Source organism: Danio aesculapii, chromosome 6, assembly GCF_903798145.1.
Source record: "Danio aesculapii chromosome 6, fDanAes4.1, whole genome shotgun sequence".
NCBI lineage: Eukaryota > Metazoa > Chordata > Actinopteri > Cypriniformes > Danionidae > Danio > Danio aesculapii.
Window position 1 is genome coordinate 56818656 of NC_079440.1, and position 17378 is coordinate 56836033.

At 37.1% G+C, this 17378-nt stretch overlaps 1 protein-coding gene across 1 annotated transcript in view; it reads left to right on the forward strand.

The window, feature by feature from the left end:
- The window catches only part of anks1ab (ankyrin repeat and sterile alpha motif domain containing 1Ab), a 76296-nt gene that overhangs the window by 7614 nt on the left and 51304 nt on the right, over positions 1 to 17378 (forward strand). The gene's annotated exons all lie outside the window — the stretch shown is intronic.

A 17378-nucleotide genomic window follows, 5' to 3' on the forward strand; every position in this document is an offset into this window, starting at 1 on the left:
TAGGCAGTTGCTAAGATGCGTATGCAGAAAAGGTTGTCACGTTTGAAAACAGTGTGTGTTTATGTGAGAAACGGTGATAAATTCCCCTAAATTCTTGGCGCACATGCATTAACCCCTGTTTCTTCCACCAAAAATGTGGAATTTGGTCATTTGGAATTTCTGTGTGGAGTTTGTATGTTCTCCCCATGTTGGTGTGGGTTTCATCCGGGTGCTCCAGTTTCCTCCACAGTCCAAACACGTGCACTGTAGGTGAATTGGATAAACTAAATTGTCTTTAGTGTACGTGTGTGAATGGGGGTGTATAAGTGTTTCCCAGTGTTGGGTTGCGGCTGGAAGAGCATCCGCTGTGTAAAACATGTGCTGGATAAGTTGGCGGTTCATTCCGCTGTGGTGATCCCTGATAAATTTAGGGACTGAGTCAAAGGAAAATTAATGAATAAATGAAATTAAAGATCTATAATAACAATTAAAACAACAAAAAAGACAATCACCAAAAACAATACAAAAGAAACTGAAACAAAAATAAATAAAAGCCAATAAGTCAAAATATGATACGAAATGACTAAAAATATTATTCAAATAAGCAATAATCCAAATATATATTTGAAATCAAAACAAAACTGCACAAAAAATGAAAAAAAAAAAGAAAATGAAAAATGAAAGTGTATTAAAAATGAACAGTACAAATTTTAAACCTAAAAACTAATAAAATCTGTCATAAAAATAAAACAGATATTAAACAATGACAATTAAAACAACAAAAAAGACATTTGCAAAATGAAACCAAGAACCAATAAGTCAAAATATAATATGATATGACTAAAAATATGAATAAAATAAGCAATAATACAAATACATATTTAAAAATGAAAACTGCACATAAATCTAAAATAAAAAATAATAAATAAATAAAATAATAATTAAAAAGTCTTCAAAATTCAATAGTAATTTTTATTAATAATATTAGTAATAAAATATGACAAATATTTGATAAATAAATAAATCTAAAAATTACAAAAATATACTAAACAGAAACTGAAACAAAAATAAAATAAAATCCAATAAGTCCAAATATGACTAAAAATATTAATAAAATAAGCAATAATACAAATATAGTTTTTAAAATAAAAAGAACCGCACAAAAATACAAAAACCTAAAATAAAAACTGAAAATATATTAAAAATCAATAGTACAATTTTAAAAACCTAAAAATGAAATATTATTAATATTAATAAAAATATAACATATCTATATTTAAAAAATAAACTAACACAAAATAACTAAAAATAAAAAGGACACTGAAACTAAAATCAAATGAAATGAAAGCCAGTAAGTCAAGATATGATATGATATGACTAAAAATATTAATAACATAAGCAATAATGCAAATATCATTCATTCATTTTCCTTCGACTTAGTCCCTTTATTCATCAGAGGTCACCACAGCGGAATGAACCACCAACCTATCCAGCATATGTTTTACACAGCAGATGCCCTTCCAACCCATTACTGGGAAACATTCATACACACTCATACACACACGTACACTACGGCCAATTTAGCTTATTAAATTCACCTATAGTGCAAGTGTTTAGACTGTGGAGGAAAGCGGAGCACCCGGAGGAAACCCACACCAACATGGGGAGAACATGCAAACTTCACACAGAAATGCCAACTGATCCAGCCGGGACTCGAACCAGCAACCTTCTTGCTGTGAGGTGACGTTGCTAACCACTGAGCTACTGTGTTGCCCAACACAAATATAGTTTTTAAAGAGCCCATATGGTTTTTGAAAATGAAGTGTGTAACACAGCTCTAAGTGAAGTGAAATATCCAGCTAAGGCTTAAATCTGTAAGTGTACAGTGTTTAAAACTATTGATTCATCTATAAAAGAGTCGACTCATAGTGCTTCAAACGAGTCGTCTTGATAACGAGTCATTAGGTGTTTCGTGATTGTGCGGCTACGAAACACAAGTATTTGCGTGCGCAAACCCGGGAGATTTGAAACCTGTTGCCCCGCCCACTAACAGAAAAAAAGGGGGTTGGGGGTATTCGCGGATATAACTGAGCGCCACGCCCTCTCTATTCTGCCGCCCTAGGTCTCCTCTATGGACGCGCCGGCCCTGTGTGTGTGCGTGTGTGTGTGTGTGTGTGTGCGTGTGTGTGTGTGTGTGAAAAGAGCAAGTAGACTGTGACGGGCTAGGAGATCTCCTTGCCAGTTCTTGGACTTTTTGCTCAATAAAATAGTTAGTCGTCAGTATTTTCTAGTCCATCGTCTGTGTTTACATTCACCCTCTGGCAGCCAAAATCCACTATGAAGCGTGTATGCACTGTGACTACTTTTATATAGTTGATTACCAGCTGGGCATTTCACTCTGTCTCGCGCTGAAGCCTTGTCCGTGTCAACCAATCACAGCAGGCTGTCATCGGTCCAATCAGCGCAGATTAGCTTCACGCTCAGGAGGGGTTTGGGAACAAATTCGCTGAACGATTCATATGGGAGTCGCTGGGATAATTAGGTAAAAATAAATGCAGATTATAAGAAAGTGTTTTTTGACCTTGCATGCATATTAGACGGTTGTTGGAGACCCTTACAACCTAAATATGACCCTATTTCATGTATAATATGGGCTCTTTAAAATCAAATCAAAACAAAACAGCACAAAAAAACAAAAGTAATAAAAAATTGTAATAAAAATAAAACATAAATATTTTTAAAATGGCAAAAATAAAAATAAATATACATGAATAAGTTAAACATAAATAAAATTAAACCAAAATGAAAATAATATAAAATAAAAGCCTATGAGTCAAAGTGATATCTAAGGTGTTTCCAGGCTCTTGCTTGGGTTTGTAGGTCATTTCCAAACAGACTCAGAGAAGATGGTAAGTCGCCACATTAATATTAATTTCAGCTGTGCAGTCATGAGTGCTTGTTTCACGTTCTAACAAACGCTTCACTTGCATGGGTCATCTGAAATTACTATCAAAACCAACCGCTTTTGTAATAAAACTTCTTAACCCTGATCCCATTCACACTCAAAGCATCATGAAACGATAGTCTCAGGTGGTGCTGGGAAGGATTGTGTTATTTTGTAGCATTATTGAAGCCGAAGACTCGTATTGGAGTGTCCTGTTCTCAAGAACACCCCGTTTCACAGTCGACCACCGATGCCACTTCCCAGTATACAGTGCCACACACTAATATTGCACTGTTAGAATATATGAACGTCTTGTTCATTCATTCATTCATTTTCTTTCAGCTTAGTCCCTTATTTATCAGGGGTTGCCACAGCGGAATGAACCGCCAACTATCGCAGCATATGTTTTACGTTGCGGATGCCCTTTCAGCTGCAACCCGGTACTGGGAAACACCCATACACTCTCACATTTACACACACACTCATACATTACGGAAAATGTAGTTTATTCAATTCACCTATACCACATGTATTGTGGGGGAAACCGGAGCACACAAAGGAAACCCACACAAACACGGGGAGAACATGCAAACTCTACACAGAAATGCCAACTGGCCCAGCCAGGACTCGAACCTTCTTGCTGTGATGCCACAGTGCAACCCACTGAGCCACCGTGTCACCTATTGTTCATACATTTTAAAATATAATAAAAATGTCTTTATTGTTTACTCTTTTGATTTTGGAGGGGCTCAAAAATATTAAGAAACACACTGAAGATGTTTGTTTGAGGACAAGAGTTGAAGAGTTTTTGGAAGCCTTTCAAACTCTTTGTGGTGATATTGATGACGTCAGATTGTAGTATTAGACTTTCTGACGCCAATACCATTTATTCATTCATTTTTTTTACTTCGGCTTAGTCCTTTTATTCATTAGGGGTCACCACAGTTGAATGAACCGCCAATTTATCCAGCAAATGTTTTACACAGCGGATGCCCTTCCAGCTGCAACCCAGTACTGGGAAACATCCACTAATTTACTCACATACACTACGGGCAATTTAGTTTATTCAATTCCCATTTAACACATGTGTTTGGACTGTGAGAGAAACCGGGGCACTCAGAGAAAACCCACGCCAACACGGAAAGAACATGCAAACGCCACAGAAATGCCAACTGACCCCAGCCTGGACTCAAACCAGCAACCTTCTTGCTCTGAGGTGACAATGCTAACCCCTGTGTCTCCCACGCCAATACTAAAATAACTTAAATTCTCCGGCTCTTGGAAATTTTTTAGCCACTTGTATAGAGCTCTTCCTGTACGATCTAAAACTGAAGACACAATTAGCCCCCTTATTTCTTAAGAGAGTTAAATTAGATTCACCTGATTGAAAAATAAATGCAATTTTTATTTATTTTGAGTGTTTTTCCACCACTGATAAACTTTCGGTGAAAAGTAAAGGCTGGTTTATACGTCTGCGTCAAGTGATCAGCGTGACACATGGCATACGTCTTGCGCATAGTCTTTAACCATAATTCAATTCCTTTTTACACAGACTATATAATCGTCAACCTAAATCTATTGTTGCATCCATAATTGTTATGCAGTTCAAAACAAACATATTGTCATGATTACCAGCGATCTCTAACCACCAGAGGTCGCTGGTAAGCACTCACTTTCACATGGACTACATCTTATGAACTACATATTCAGTCATGCCACACACACACACCTGCTCCAAGTCTCCACTGATTGGACTCCCACAGCTGATGCTGCTTCGGGACTGATTTCCACACTGCTCAAGCAGCACACGCAGTCATTCACATGGCCGAGTCTTGTTTACCTGTTAAGTGACAATTCAACGCGTGTTCCTTAGTCTTGTTTCTCCGTGTTTTGACCTTTGCCATGTTTGTCTGTTTGTCCCTGTTCACTGCCTGCCTTCCGACCTCTTGCCTGTTATAGTGACTACGATTCTGGATTTGCCTTTATTTATCTGTTTGCACCTGTGTTGACCCTTGCTTGCCTGACTACCGAATAAACCTGCACTTGGATCCTAACGTTGTCTCTGTCACTCCCCGTGTTACACATATAAATGTGTCTGAATGTAGAAGAAGCCTACTTGAGCAATGCCCTGCTTTTTGTGCTCTGAAATACAACATTTGAATATGTTTGTAAAAAAAATTGTATAATGCACTGATATAAAATACAATATATTAACATTTTAATGTAGAAAAATGCAACGTGGGTGTTTTAAGGAGCAAAAATACAACATACGGGCTCTTATATGCTGTTGTGTCATCCCTTATATTGCAAGTCATATCTCTCTGGCCCTTCGTTTGGGATGCTTTTCATGAACTGGCCCCCATGACAAACTAATTGAAGCCCTGGTCTAGTATTTCAGGAATTAATAGGTTACACAACACAGTATACATCAGCCTGATCTCATGAGAAAACGTAAGTATTTTACGTTTTGTCAGTTTAGTGGCTAATTCGTACAAATTCGTACGAGTTCAGTCATACGAAATTGTATGATTTAAAAAAGGAGGCGTGGCACCTAACCCCACCCCAAACCAAACCGTCATTGGGGGATGAGCAAATCGTACGAAATTGTACAAATTAGATCGTACGAATTCATACGAATTAGCCACTAAATCAAAAAGTTACGAATTGCCGTGAGATTGTGTTGTATATACGTATCTTCTGTAAGCCTGAGAGACAGCAGCAGCAAATGAGAGAGAATGACTGAGGTGGTTTTACTGCTAAAGCACCAGTACAAAACAAGAGCACTAACTCAGAGCTGAGTGTTAATACACACACACACACACACACACACACACACAGCGAGACGCAGCCAATGTGCTGGCAGTCGCTCACACCGTAACACTCCAAAACTGCTGGATCAGCGTTTGTGTGTTAGTCGCGGTAATGAAGGCTCCTCGGACGCAGCTTCTGAACTCTAGATCTTTTTTATGTAAAAAAAAAGTTCTCCTGTGCCTGCATTAGATGACTGGATACAGTATAACCATGGTGTTATTTGACGTGCATTGAATTTCAGTGTAAATAGCATGGCTTGAGGATAAAAACGACCTTTTTTAAGGCCATGCTTCATATGCAAAGTATTTGAGTTTCTGTATTATGGTGCAGTTTTGTAAGGATTGGACAAAATGAAATGAGGTTTTGATGAATTCCAGTGTTGACACAATATTCAAATCATTCAAATATTATTGGTCAATCAGCTGTTGCAGGTGTTTGCACAATAAAAATAAAAATAAATAATTATAGAATATATACAGTTGAAGTCAGAATTATTAGCCCCCCTGAATTATTAGCCTTTTACTAGCTATTAGTCTGTTTAACGGAGAGATTTCTTTAACACATTTCTAAACATAATAGTTTTAATAAGTTAGACACTTCTATACAGCTTAAAGTGACATTTAAAGGATTAACTTGGTTAATTAGGTTAACTAGGCAGGTTAGGGTAATTAGGCAAGTTATTATATAACGATGGTTTGTTCTGTAGACTATCGAAAAAATATATATAGCTTAAAGGGGCTAATAATTTTGACCTTAAAATGGTTTTTAAAAAATTTAAAACTGCTTTGATTCTATCTGAAATAAAACAAATAAGACTTTCTCCAGAAGAAAAAATATTATCAGACATACTGTGAAAATTTCATTGCTCTGTTAAACATCATTTGGGAAATATTTTTTAAAAAATGAAAAAAATTCAAAGGTAGGCTAATAATTCTGACTTTAACTAAATATACAGTTGAACTAAATTATTATCCGTCCCTTAATTTTTTTTCTTTTTTTTCAAATATTTGCCAAGTGATGTTTAACAGCAAGGACATTTTCACAGTATGTCTGATAATATTGTTTCTTCTGGAGAAAATCTTAATTGTTTTATTTCACATATTTTTTCATAGTAATTTCTGTAGTAAATAGAATTCATAGTTTAATTTGAATCATAGAAGATTATGTAGAATTCTTCTGAAGTTATCACTATAATTTAATTATTTTATTTAATTATTTGTTTAATTGGTTACCTTGATAAAATGACACATAATAACAAAAACTAAAATATATTTTATGATGTTTGTTCTGGTAATTTTATTTTATTTTATTTTATTTTATTTTATTTTATTTTATTTTATTTTATTTTATTTTATTTTATTTTATTTAGTTTTATTTTATTTTAAAATTAGCTGTCATAGTTGTTTGCATGATAAATTCACACAAACATCAATACTAAAGATTTTTTAAACTATTCTTTATTTATTTTTCATTTAATTTAAACTAATTTTGGTGTACTTTTATTTTATTTTATTTAATTTTTTTATTTTATTTTAATATATATATTTTATGTTATTTTAAAATTAGCTGCCATAGATGTTTGTATGATACAAACTGACTCAAACAATAAAATTAAAATTGTATTTGACATATTTCAGTCATTTAAATTTGTTGCCAAAGAGATTAAACAACTCAAACATCAATACTAAAGCTTTTTTTTCACAATTTATTCTTTATTTAATTTTTATTTTATTTCATTTCATTTCATTTTATTTTATTTATTTATTTTTTTTTTATTTTATTTGTTTGAGCTGCCATAGATGTTTGCATGATAAACTGACACAAACATTAATACTGAAAGTGTATTTTAATTATTTCAGTTATTTACATTTGTTGCCAAATAAGATTAAACTACTGGCTACTAAACATCAATACTAAAGCTTTTTTTTTTACTATTTATTCTTTATTTATTTTTAATTTAATTAAAATTAATTTTGGTGTATGGTGATGCCGTGGCGCAGTGGGTAGCACGATCGCCTCACAGCAAGAAGGTCGCTGGTTCAAACTTCGGTAGGCTCAGTTGGGATTTCTGTGTGGAGTTTGCATGTTCTCCCAGTGTACGCGTGGGTTTCCTCCGGATGCTCCGGTTTCCCCTACAAGTCCACAGACGTGATATAGGGAATTGGGTATGCTAAAATTGACTGTAGTGTATGTGTGTGAGAAACATCCATACACACTCATTCACTACAGACAATTTTAGCTTACCCAATTCACCTATAGTCCATGTCTTTGGGCTGTGGGGGAAACCGGAGCACCCGGAGGAAACCAACGCCATCACGGGGAGAACATGCAAACTCCACACAGAAATGGCAGCTGACCAAGCTGAGGCTCGAACTAGCGACCTTCTTGCTGTGAGGCGATCGTGCTACCAACTGCGCCATTTATTTTATTATTATTTGTTTTTTTATTTTATTCAGTCGCAGAGACTAAAATAAGCTAAAACAACTCAAAAATCTATATTAAAATAATTTCTCGTCTCATATAGTCTATGTGTTCCTCAATGTTCCTCTGCGCACATTTCAACACTGCCGGTGCGACTCCAGCAGCCCATCGCTCGGCGTGTGTTAATGTTTCAGCACTTCAGCAGAAAACCTGTTTAAAAATAATTTTGTGTTTGAGCGAGCGGTCAAACATGCTTTCCACAGATGGCAATATAAGTCTCTTCATAATTCATATGCTAACGGAAGATGTCAAGGGAATCGTATCTTCAGATGGCAAGTGAAAGATGTGCACGGGGGAAGAGAAGTGGGCGGCAAATGCTTTCACCTGTCAGGAGCTTCTGAGAGTTTCATTCGGCCCGTTCGCAACTCACAGTCACTGAGCTTTAAATGCAAAACAGCTGCAATCACCAGAACGCTTCTTCATGCAAAATCAAGCTTATTTACATTTATATGAGGAAGTGTGTGTAAAGAGGTTAACAGTAAGACAGTCAAGTAAATATGCATTTAATTAGTACCAAATTTATGCATTTAATATAAACAAACAACCCAATCCTGCATATTTCTGCAACTTTAGTGTATATTAAACTAATTTTTTAACGCAAAATCAAGCTTATTTACATTTATATGAGCAAGGGCTTTTAAAGAGGTTACAGTCGAGTAAATGTGCATTTAATTAGTACTAAATTCGTGCATTTAATCATGTGCAATTTTTAAATATTGGCTGATTAAAATAAAAAATATGAGGAAGACTGAAAAAACTTAACAAATATATATTTTATTTAGAAATAGGACATGTCTTGTGATACTTTGATGACATGAAAAGTAATGAAAAAAAAATCCTGCAGTAATATTTATATGAAATAGGATTTATATGAAAAGGCTCTCAACCTTTTTCACTTCTGGGTCCACTTCTTTCCCCAATAAATTTTTGTAGGCCCACCTGTCTGACATTTTGGCATTTTCTCTAAAATGTTTGTATGAAATGCTCATTTAAACCTTTATTTATTTTCATATATATATATATATATATATATATATATATATATATATATATATAGAGAGAGAGAGAGAGAGAGAGAGAGAGAGAGAGAGAGTTGAAGTCAGAATTATTAGCCCCCCTTTGAATTTTTTTTTCTTTTTAAAATATTTTTTAAATGATGTTTAACAGAGCAAGGAAATTTTCACAGTATTTCCTATAATGTTTTTTCTTCTGGAGAAAGTCTTATTTGTTTTATTTCGGCTAAAATAAAAACAGTTATACATTTTTTATGAACGATTTTAAGGTCAATATTATTAGCAATATTAAGCAATATTTGTTTCGATTGTCAGCAGAACAAGCCATCATTATACAATAACTAGCTTAATTAACCTAACCAGAGATAAAATAAATCAGTGTTTAGAAATGAGTTATTAAAACTATTATGTTTAGAAATGTGTTGAAAAAATCAACCGTTAAACAGAAATTGAGGAGAAAAAATACAAACGGGCTAATAATTCTGACTTCAACTGTATTTGGGAAGTATCCATTGACAGTTGCATTTATCAATCACTGTCTCCATTTTATAAATTGTAAAATGGTCAAAGGTGTGGTTTGGTTGATGGTATGTCAGTCTTGTGTTGTCCTTTGCTTTAATCAGATTTCTCTGTGGTGTCAGCAAGGCTCGGCCATCACTCGGCTCTCTGAAGCCTGTAATCTTGTTACTGCTCTGGCACACGGGGAGGAGGCAGCACCATATGAAATCTTTATTACCCCCCCCTACTCCACATTTTATCCAGCCGCTGCCTTCTGCATATTCACTCATTAGGTTGGACATTGTGTGATGTTCCTTATTGCTGTCTCTGCAGAATGAAAACGCTCGCCTTTCATGGACTGTTTTTGGAAGTTCATGGCTTGAGGCTACGACTGCAATAACTCTCTCTCTCTCTCTCTCTCTCTCTCTCTCTCTATCTCTCTCTCTCTCCTTTGGCTTAGTCTCTATTTCAGAGATTGCCACAGTGGAATGAGCCGCCAATTCCAGCAAATGCTTTATGCAGCAGATGCCCATCCAGCTGCAACCCAATACTGGGAAATACCCATACACTCTCACAGTCACACATGCTCATACACTACTGCCAATTTAGTTATTCAATTCACCATTAGCTCATGTATTTGAACTGTGGAGGAAGCCCACGCCAACACAGGGAGAACATGCAAACTCTACACAGAAGTGCCAACTGACCCAGCCAGGATTCGAACCAGCGACCTTCTTGATATACCGTACCAACCTCAATTCATTCATTCATTTATTTTCTTTTCGGGTTAGTCCCTTTATTAATCTGGGGTCGCCACAGCGAAATGAACCGCTGAAATCCACTCTGCATTTCAAATCCATTGACATACACGGCGAGCCACTGGACAAACTGGTAACAGCGAGAAACCGTCCACATGGAGGTAAACGGTCAGCTGGTAAGCGTGAAAAGGAACGACGTCATACCATCCCATAGTGTTAGTTTTAGAGACGAAACGCAGCCTTACATTCTTCTGGCTACATAATTTGCGGTCTCCAAAAATGTATATAGGGCTACGTTTTCAGAATGAGCCTGTATTGCATATGCTATGTTGCACATTTTTAAAGGTGCTGTTGACTTGAAATTTTCACTGGATGTTGGTAACAATCAAACAAATTCATAAATGCAAAGAAAACAAATCTAATTAGTTTACAAATTAATTATGTGTGATAAAATGAAATAACACAGGGAAAAGTATTGAACACATGAAGAAAGGGAGGTGTAGAAGGACATGGAAAGCCCAGACAGCAGCTAAAATCTCTCAGTAGTTCTTCAGCAACCCTCTGCTCTTCCTCAGTGTAAATGAACATCAGCTGCTTCAGTCCAACATCTACATTAGCAGATGATGAAGATGAACCCAGGATGGACATTTCAGCAAAACAATGATCCAAAACACAGCCAAGGAAACTCTCAAATGCTTTCAGAGAAAGAAAGTCAAGCTGAAGAATGGCCCAGCCAATCACCTGACTTAAAGCCAATAGAGAATGCAAAATAAAGCTCAGATTTTATAGACGAGACCCACAGAATCATCAAGATTTTTACACTTGAAGTTGAAAAACTCACACCTGAGCGATGAATGTGACTTCATTCTCCATATAAGAGTTGTCTTTGACCTGCCATCACCAAAAAGCCTTTTATATAAAGTATTAAATATATTTCAGTAGTTCAGTACTTTCTCCTTGTGTCATTTCATTGGTAAAACACATCTAATCTTTCGTTATATTTTATTTTTATATTTGTATTGTTGGGTTTTTATCAAAATCTGGTTCAATTCCATGTCAACAGCTCTTTTAGACATATTATTACTAGGAAAAAACATGACGCGTTTAATACTTATTTCCCCACCAGGGGCGTCGCTAGACCCAATTTACCGGAGCACGTGCCCCAGTAAAAATCTCCATTGCCCCAGTAAATGCATTGAGATATGATTTACTTCATATGCAAGTGTATTTATTAAGACTGGTAATTCCGAAATAAAGATGTTATTCTCTATGTGCAACCGAACCAACGCTGGTGAAAGCAGTGTGTTTAATAAAAAAGCAAGCTGATGCATCTACGCGTGTGTGCAGAGAAATTGCGCCTCTCTGCGTGTGCGCCTCTCTCCTGCGCTGCTCTTCTGACGGTGCGAGTCCCGGTAGTTAACATAGCAGGCTACTTACTTGTCACGCGTCACTCATGCGTTGTAAAACCTGCGTAACAGCCTTTTTTGTTTTGCAAGTCGACAAAACTAAAGTTTAAACAATATGATGGTGATCTTACTAAGCATGCCTCCTAATTTTTTTGTATGAAGCAAAACGGAGGGATGAGGAGTCAGGGAGGTAAAGACTTAATAAACCTAATTCTCTGCCATGTGTCAAGTCTAAGACAACAGATAATTCTATAAAACATCTTTTTATTTGTATTTTATTAAATTGTCTATAGAATTTCATTCAAATTAAATTCAAGAGTTCACGCTTAGCTCACGATTTATACATAGCTTGTTTGGCGTGCTGTCCCGGGAGAGAGCCCTGAGCTCAAGGTATCCTCGAGCCCAGGGCTCCCTCCTTTCACAGGGCGAGGGGAGACTGAGCTCAGGTCGATCTGAAACTCCCCCGCTGCTGAGGCCAAGGTGAACTTCCTGAGAGTAAGACATTAGAAAAAGATTTAGGCTTATTTTATCTATAATATAGAGCACATTTGGATGGTGGGTGGAAACCAGGGAACCCGGGGGAAACCCACATGGAGAACATGCAAACTCCGCACAGGAACACCAGATGGCCCAGTGAAGACCCATCGCCATTGGTATTCTTGCTGTGAGGCAACAGTGCTAGTCACTGGGCCACCGTGCCGCCCATTCTTGATAAAGGTGGAAGAAGAGGAGGAAGGGGGTTTCTTCCAAATGAAGATGGTTGTAGAGAGGAAATGAGGATATATATAGTGACTTGGGATCCTTTGATTGGAGGATCATGATTAGCTAATGTAGACCAGCTGGGTCAATCATGAGCACATGCTCCTCTCGAAATTAGTTTAAAATTTAAACTTCACTTAATATTTATGCAAAAGATTTCTTAAATGATCTTAGCATCACTCCAGTTGTGTCTAAACATTGTTTTCCAGTTACGTTTAAGATTATTTAAAATAATAATTATAAATAACAAGAATACTTTTATTTATAATAAATATTTCTTAAATAAATAAATAAATATATATATATATATATATATATAATTTATTATTATTTTTTTTTTTTTGTGCCCCAGTAGAGCTTTATGTCTAGCAACGCCCCTGTTCCCAGCTGTATATCCCAAACTGTATCAAAACCGTGGCTCTAAAAACGTGATATGAACTGAACTGTGAGCAATCGGGACCATTGCACCCCTAGTTTCTACCCTTAATGTGAGCCATTAAGCATCAGGACATGTATGAGTCTGGGATGAACACAGGCAGCTGAGGGATTCTGGGATGTGCACCATGATGTCCTGATGCATTGTGTATTCTATAATGGATAGACATGAGGAGGAGTGTGCAGAAGTAAGTCGTGTACAGTATGTAGGTTACTTGAGAGAGGCAAATGCAAAGGCCTGTATGGCTGGAGGGGATGGACCACGTGGACCGTGGCATCTGACTGCTAAATGAATCTAGGGGCTCGCCGGCGTGTTGATGCCACAAGCACACAGCAGATGAGTTTGCCAGACTTTAAATATTACATCAAAAACCGACGCTTTGCTATTTCAGGCCTCCGCTAAAAGTGTATTGATTGGAGAAATTTCTTTTAGATGGAAGGAAAAGGACTGTTGTGAATGTTTGCTTGTCCAGTCGCTGCTTTGTGTGTGTTTGTGTATTGTGGGTTATAATTTCTTTAGGTTTTTGCTAAGTTTTTAAAAGGGACTTTTGATGTGGGTTCTTAAAAAGTCTTAAAGGGCACCCATGGTGAAAATCATCTTTTGGGAAGCTGTTTGGACAGAACTGTGTGTAGGTATAGTGTGTCCACTGTCATATTGGGGTGATATAAAGACCATAAGTACCAATAACAACCGGGATTAAAAGATCTGTTCAGCTCTCTGTGATTATCAATCATCATCAAATGTGATCAAGAATGAGTTTTTACGAAAATAGTGCATGTGTGTAATAAACTACAGCGATTTTACCGTCTTTATCACCACATCCGCATGTCAGTACAATTGATAAGTTCAGATGCAAAAGCCGCTAAACGCCACTTCCACCAAAAATGAGGTAATGACATTGAGTGGCATGTTCTAGGCCCGTAGTACATGTTCAACAAATATTTTTGCTTCAAATCACCCAAATCGCAGCATCAGCGCATTCAGAAATAACAGTTTATTGGCAAAAGCCTCTAAAAGCCACTTGCTTTTGACAGCAAAATCGGCAATATCCTGAGAACCAATCAGAAGGCGTAAATCGAATCATATGCTTTCAATGGAGCGGCGCGCTGATATGCCGGCTTTTATGAGGGAACTGTTTTATTCTGCTTTCGAAAAGAAGGAGTTTGATGAACTGCATGAGCCTGTCCGACTGTCATTGAATGGTGAATGAAAACGTCCCTTACCTCAAAACTCTGTGCACTCAGTCGGAAGTGTTATGCGCAGTGACACTTCTTTAATTGAGTCCGATTTACTACAATAAATGGCAACTCCATTTCACGAAAGACGAAGTTAAGATGCTGTTCTTTTATCCCACCTGGATGCTATGAGGATAAACAACAGACGAAAAATACTTATACCTATATCCTGCACTTGCTGCTATTGCACTGCTGGTTAGACCGAAACCGCATTTCGTTGCCTTGTACTTGTGTAATGACAATAAAGTTGAATCTAATCTAATCTAATCTAAAAGAGACCAAGACCTTAAGAATGGTGAGAATGAATGAATGACAGCTTCTAAAATTGTCTGAGAGACATCCCCTTTTTGCCCAGTAGGCCTACCTTGTGTTTTATTTGCTAATTTAAGCTATTTTTAAAAGATAAATAAAATGTATAAAACTATTTATATTACTTCATATTACATATCTAATCTTACCTATCTAACAAGCTTTGCGATGTTTGAAATGTTTACATTTTAAATCTAAATCCCAAATATCAGAAATGACTTAAAATTGTAAAATTGCAACTTGCTGGACCGCTATTTTGAGTTGACTCAACTTTTAACCCAAGTACTGTTGTTGATTCACATTGAGTCGACTCAAAAAGCGGTGCAGCAAGATTTTAGAGGAGGGTATAAACGGAGGTCGGAGCCAGCTCCAAGTGGGTGGGACTTGAGCTCCAAGTAGGCTGTGCAAACCTGGAGTTTTTATTCATTTCATTTATTGAGTCGTATTTAGAGTTCAATATTGTGCTTTATTATGGCTACACTTAACCCTAAACTCAACCTCACAGTAACCTGATGTGTTTTATTAACGTCTACACCTAAACTCAACCCTAAACCCAACCTCACAGTAACCTGATGTGTTTTATTAACGTCTACACCTAAACCCAACCCTAAACCCAACCTCACAGTAACCTGATGTGTTTTATTGACGTCTACACCTAAACCCAACCCTAAACCCAACCTCACAGTAACCTGATGTGTTTTATTAACGTCTACACCTAAACCCTAACCCTAAACCCAACCTCACAGTAAACTGATGTGTTTTATTAACGTCTACACCTAAACCCAACCCTAAACCCAACCTCACAGTAACCTGTTATGTTTTATTAACGTCTACACCTAAACCCCAACCCTAAACCCAACCTCACAGTAACCTGTTATGTTTTATTAACGTCTACACCTAAACCCAACCCTAAACCCAACCTCACAGTAACCTGATGTGTTTTATTAACGTCTACACCTAAACCCAACCCTAAACCCAACCTCACAGTAACCTGATGTGTTTTATTAACGTCTACACCTACCCCAACCCTAAACCCCAACCTCACAGTAAACTGATGTGTTTTATTAACGTCTACACCTAAACCCAACCCTAAACCCAACCTCACAGTAACCTGATGTGTTTTATTTACGTCTACACCTAAACCCAACCCTAAACCCAACCTCACAGTAACCTGATGTGTTTTATTAACGTCTACACCTAAACCCAACCCTAAACCCAACCTCACAGTAACCTGATGTGTTTTATTAACGTCTACACCTAAACCCAACCCTAAAACCAACCTCACAGTAACCTGATGTGTTTTATTGACGTCTACACCTAAACCCAACCCTAAACCCAACCTCACAGTAACCTGATGTGTTTTATTAACGTCTACACCTAAACCCTAACCCTAAACCCAACCTCACAGTAACCTGTTATGTTTTATTAACGTCTACACCTAAACCCAACCCTAAACCCAACCTCACAGTAACCTGATGTGTTTTATTAACGTCTACACCTACAGTAAACCCAACCTCACAGTAACCTGTTGTGTTTTATTAACGTCTACACCTACAGTAAACCCAACCTCACAGTAACCTGATGTGTTTTATTAACGTCTACACCTACAGTAAACCCAACCTCACGGTAACCTGATGTGTTTTATTAACGTCTACACCTACAGTAAACCCAACCTCACGGTAACCTGATGTGTTTTATTAACGTCTACACCTACAGTAAACCCAACCTCACAGTAACCTGATGTGTTTTATTAACGTCTACACCTACAGTAAACCCAACCTCACAGTAACCTGATGTGTTTTATTAACGTCTACACCTACAGTAAACCCAACCTCACAGTAACCTGATGTGTTTTATTAACGTCTACACCTACAGTAAACCCAACCTCACAGTAACCTGATGTGTTTTATTAACGTCTACACCTACAGTAAACCCAACCTCACAGTAACCTGATGTGTTTTATTAACGTCTACACCTAAACCCAACCCTAAACCCAACCTCACAGTAACCTGATGTGTTTTATTAACGTCTACACCTAAACCCAACCCTAAACCCAACCTCACAGTAACCTGATGTGTTTTAATAACGTCTACACCTAAACCCAACCTCACAGTAACCTGATGTGTTTTATTAACGTCTACACCTAAACCCAACCTCACAGTAACCTGATGTGTTTTATTAACGTCTACACCTAAACCCAACCCTAAACCCAACCTCACAGTAACCTGATGTGTTTTATTAACGTCTACACCTAAACCCAACCCTAAACCCAACCTCACAGTAACCTGATGTGTTTTATTAACGTCTACACCTAAACCCAACCCTAAACCCAACCTCACAGTAACCTGATGTGTTTTATTAACGTCTACACCTAAACCCAACCCTAAACCCAACCTCACAGTAACCTGATGTGCTTTATTAACGTCTATACCTAAACCCAACCCTAAACCCAACCTCACAGTAACCTGATGTGTTTTATTAACGTCTACACCTAAACCCAACCCTAAACCCAACCTCACAGTAACCTGATGTGCTTTATTAACGTCTATACCTAAACCCAACCCTAAACCCAACCTCACAGTAACCTGATGTGTTTTATTAACGTCTACACCTAAACCCAACCCTAAACCCAACCTCACAGTAACCTGATGTGTTTTATTAACGTCTACACCTAAACCCAACCCTAAACCCAACCTCACAGTAACCTGATGTGCTTTATTAACGTCTATACCTAAACCCAACCCTAAAC